The 5,216-nt window shown below is 36.0% G+C and overlaps 1 long non-coding RNA gene across 1 annotated transcript; it reads left to right on the top strand.

The window, feature by feature from the left end:
• Positions 1-3,902: 3,902 nt before the first annotated feature.
• Positions 3,903-5,002, top strand: LOC121795158. Its single transcript, XR_006049405.1, has 2 exons — positions 3,903-4,043; positions 4,677-5,002. It is a non-coding gene; the product is annotated as an uncharacterized LOC121795158 (long non-coding RNA).
• The last annotated feature ends 214 nt before the right edge of the window (positions 5,003-5,216 follow it).

Below are 5,216 nucleotides of genomic sequence, written 5' to 3'. Positions count from 1 at the left end.
TCCCTTTTAGCTTTTAATATTATGAACTTGAACTTTAATTTTAAACCAGTAGATACATAGGACACATAAGAATATAAATATTCTTACAATTCCAAGAACCATAAAGATGGCAGACACAACCGCATGTTATTCATATTATCACAAACATCCGTTGAGTTTGGTGTCGCTAGATGATGATGAGGGCAAGGGAAAAACATTAGTACTGAATCATCACGAGGAAGACGATGATGAAGATGAAGAGATGAAGATATGTAATGTGTGCGTAACACCTATATCTTCTTCTCCATATTACCAATGTGGTGATTGCAAATATTTTATCCACCTGATTTGCTGTATGTTGCCCAACACATTATCATCCACCTCTCAATATGGTGAGTGCTCATTTTCAGATGATAAAAATCATAAGTTGACATTGTATGAAAGCGACAAGGATCGGTCCTTGCATCGGTGCTGCCTTTGTGGATATTACACAAATGGAATGATGTATGAGTGTGAAGAGTGTGGGATGGTTATAGATCTGAAGTGCGCATCTCTTCCAACTGCTATCAAACATGCATCTCTGAAAACTCGTATTTTTCTCTCAATTGTTCTCTCTTCATCTTCTTAGTTTATCGTTGTGGCTTGCTCAAGTTGGATTGTCAAACTGATCCGGCCGGCCTATACGTGCCTGCTACCTGCAAAATGCCGGTGAGTGGATCCAGTGGAAAGCTAAAAGTGTGTTTTCAAAACCTTAACCCACAATACTATTAACTAGTATACGGAAGTAAGGATTGATCCCACAGAGATGACGCGTTTGACATTTGTTTACATGACACGACTTGGGGATGGCTGCGGCCACGCTTTCTAGGGGTGGGTTAAGTTAACTACTTGACTTAAGAAAAATTAAACTTAACTAAGGTTCTAAATTGATCAACTTGCTAAGCTTAAACAATCTACTTGATCAACTTAACTAGACTTTCCATAAATAGACAAACAGAATAAACGGGGGACTGTCAGTCCCTTGCAAAGTGTACGATAAAGTAAAAACTTTTTAACAACTTCATCTTCTTCACCAAATCAACATGGAAAATAAAGCAAAGAACATATCTGAAAAGCTACAAAAGACGAAGCATCAAAGCAACTTGGAAAATTAAATCTACTCCTAAGATCTAAGCTACGACTACGTAAACAAGAAAACTAACCCATAATCATGCAGACACGAAACATAAACTGCTAGATCTAAACATCCTAAGAACTCTCAAACATAAAACATCAGGTCTGACCAAACCAAAACAAAACAAGACATCTTTGAGCTAAGACATGCCACAGTAAACAAAGACTAAAGCAGATCAGAAATATCATGCATGAAAACAGAATTCATCAGCTAGAAACGAAAACATAACTTCAAATTTACTAAATCAAAAACATCTAAAGTCGATAACATCAAAAGTAAACTGAAAATAAACTGCTAAAGCAGTAAATTGTTTCATCACCCCTTCTCGAAGTGGAATAACAGAACCGAAAGATTAAAGACGCAGGAAACTACCACCAAACTACCAGCTAAACTAAACTAGAACAAGACCAAGTGTGTATGTGATGAAAACAGGAAGATGAAGCGTTGAGAACTCTCAATTCCAGCTCTAGAAGAGAGCTGAAAACTAATGAGCGTCACCGTTGGAAGCTGCCTCCTTCCTCCTTCTCTATGTCCATTTATAGGAAGGCGTGAGGTTTGGATCCCTAGGGCATTTGATCTCTGAAAAGTTTGTTATGCCTTTTTCTCTTGGGGATTTTTCTTGTACAACACATCAGTCTTCGAATTGGTACTCCCGTTGCATGTAATTTGTTCCAACTTGATCCGTTCGCGCAACAATTTGGCTCGATCCACTCATCCGCCCAGTTGATCAACTCAGTTCTCTGAATGGCGGATTTCACACACACCCCTGGCTCAAAAATGACTGTTAGTTTACAGAATTTGATATAGTTTTACCATAGAACACATGAATAAAATGAGCCTCATCAATCTCATTCTCATAATCACCCAAACCTCATCATGTCTACAATAAAAAAAACAGAGAAAAGCAAGTGGATCAAGTGTTATTGTTGTGCATACTCCGTTGGAAGCTCGTTTGTATACATTTGCAGCAAAGACGGTTGTGAATTTGCATTGCACTTGGCATGGGGATAGGATCCCCTGCTGTGGTGAAATACACAGCAGGGGCTGCTGCCTCTTCCATAAAATTAAAATAATCAAATAAATTAAATAAATAAATTAAATAAATATAATATTATTTTAATTTTTATAGGAGAGGCAGCAGCCCCTGCTGTGTATTTCACCACAGCAGGGGATCCTATTCCCTTGGCATGTGCTCAGCTAGCACTGAGTGTAAGAAAGCCGGAGTGGGAGCTGTTGACTTTTGATGCCTCTTCAGACCATCCCTCTGATTTCTTTTATGAGTTTTGCGAAGTAGAAATGCATCCAAAGAAACCCATGTATCACTGCCGCCCATGCGATCAGTCTTACCACTTTGATTGCCTTGAGACTGGTCCGTACTGAAATGTCAAATTCGGGCGTCAATTTAAGATGGATTCTATACACCCTCACCCTCTCACTTACAATTACATCACCCTCAAAAAATGGTGTCATGAATGTCACGACACTGTGTATACCTACAGTGGATTTGAATGTGTATCATGTTACTTTGTTGTTTGCCTGAGTTGTAGCGATTAAGTGTTAGAGAAAAAGATGTAATTTCTCAATTTGGCCAGTTCATTTGTGTTGTCGTAATGGGCTTAATATATCTTTATTTTACTTGCATATATTTACCCTGCATGTTGAGAAACCAAATGGTTATATAGTTTTAATGGTACACAATTTTATTTGAAGTCATTTTGATAATGTTCAATGACAAAAGGAACACTTAAATTTAAACTTTTTCTCTTAAAATTTTATTTTGTCATTTGGGCTTTTGATATCTTAATTTAAGTTCATCAGTCTATCTATTATTCACATAAACGTTTGAAGAAAAAAAAGAGTAAAAAGAGTTATTATTCATATGTTGAGTCAAAATGGGACATCAAATAAGGGACAGATGGAAACTTGTTAAGAAGGATATTATTCGATCTTTGATTTTAAGATGTGGAATAATGTGTTGAATGGGCATACAAATATTTAATTAGCGCTAAATCAATAAGGTTAAGTTATACTTTGGTGAGTATACATATCTACTTTATACTTTAAAAAAGATACTAGTATATTATTAACACTACAAAAAAAAATGCTTGTTTGCAAGCACATATTTTCAAGCACATGTTGTGCTTGCAATTTCTGGAAGAATTTCGATAAAAAAAGCGACCAAAATGCAAAATAGAAGGTTGCTAATAATTTTGCGACAACTACTTCGAGCAAATTAATTATGCTTGCTAATTTGCGAGCACACGGTGCTAGCAAAAGTATGTTTGGTCGCAATCACTGACATCATGCTAGTAAACTAATTGTGCTTGCAATTTCGTCGCTGTTTTGCTAGCACCAATAAATTGTGCTTGAAAATTTGCTAGCACAAATTATGGTGCTCGCAAATATTAGATCTAATCCAGATTGTACCTGCTGCATCTGTCATTCTTTCTCATTTTAAGTTCTGCTTTCTTCTCTTTTCTTCCTTCTTCCTAGCGAATTTTTAGATTTGAAAGTGTTTCTTTGCTCATGGTTGGGTAAGCTTCCCATTTTCCCATTATTACAAGGTACACTTTTTATTTTTTATTTGCTCTTCTAATTCTATGGTTTAAATAATTTATTATTTTTGTTCAAGATGAGAAATGCTAAAAATAAATATTTTTGTGATTATTTGGTTACATGTATTCGGATATAGATATTTATTTATTAAAAAATGAAAAAGAAAAGTCCAAGCAAAAGTGCATCAGTCAAAATGCCCAAAAACCCTTCCGCTACTATGAATTTTCCATCTACTCAAAACCCTTCCGCTACTCTTTCTCCGTTCAAAACCCTTCCGCTACTCTTTCTCCGTTCATTCTCGGCCATGAATCCCGCATAGTTGCCAAAATCTAAGGTGCTTTTCTATTCCGGTTTGTTTCGTCTTCGATTTGGTAGATCCACATGTGTTTTCATCGGGAATTCTGTTTAATTTTTTGATTTTGAAGCGCGAGTTCCATGATTTCATCGGCAGATCCGTGAGTTTTTGTGATTCTATGTGTAACTCTGAATTTCAATGCAGAAACATGTTTGCTTTATGATTCTATGTGTAACTCTGAATCTTCAGAGCTCATTCACCTCGCTGAATCTCGGCACCACTTCCTTCCTAAGCTTTTCTTTTCAATTTCCCTCTCTACTATCAATTCATTTCTTCAAATCATCATTTAAATTACTTGTAATTCACTATGTCCAATTAAATTGTGCTATCCCCGTCGTGAATTGCCATATTTTCCCTTAGGATAAATAGCTTGTATGCTTCTTTTCACACATCAATACACTTGAATTGGAAACATAAAACTCAGATGCTATTGGTCCAAACATAGTTAGTCTAAGAGGCCAATGCACATATACATATAGCATGCTTTGTAAACTTGAGGAGTTGTTTTTGGTTAAATTTGTGAGGTGTCCTTTTATATTCCTGAAGCCGTGAAGCTCGGTGCATCTCTCTCTCTTTTTGTTTTGTTTTAATAATTCGTGCTTCTGATTGCAGGTTAAGCTACCAGAGCAGCCAAGTTCTATTGTCGCCAAGGTGCTTTTCTTTTGATCATGTTTACACCCACTTGTTGTTCCTAGTAGGGAAGAAATGAACCTGACTTAGCTTCTCGAGCGACGAGTACAACCTTTGCATCAAGAGATCGAAGAATTGCGGGAGCTAGTAAAAGTCCTCCGTCAGCAAGTTCAAGAGTGTAGAAGAAGTGGCTAGTAGTATTTGAACTAAATTGTGGAAACTAGTAGTATTTGAACTTAATATGTGATTTGATTGAATTGAAGTGTGAAACAATATTTTGTATCTATGTAAAATTTGAATTTTCTTCATTCAATTGAGTTATTTCATACTATGATTTGAAAAAGTAAATTTTGATATTAATTTTTAAAAAAATTACAAATATTTAATAGAAAGTTTTTTCAAATAAATGTTGAACAGCGAGCACAGCGGTGCTTGCAAAATGAAGTCAGAAAATGGAATAATTTTTGCGAGCACGAGAATGCTCGCCGAAGTTGAATTTGTGACAACATTGAGAAAGTATTG

The sequence above is a fragment of the Salvia splendens genome, chromosome 3, assembly GCF_004379255.2.
Source record: "Salvia splendens isolate huo1 chromosome 3, SspV2, whole genome shotgun sequence".
NCBI lineage: Eukaryota > Viridiplantae > Streptophyta > Magnoliopsida > Lamiales > Lamiaceae > Salvia > Salvia splendens.
The sequence above is the reverse complement of the archived record's forward strand: the minus strand, read 5'-3'. Positions and strand labels throughout refer to the sequence as shown.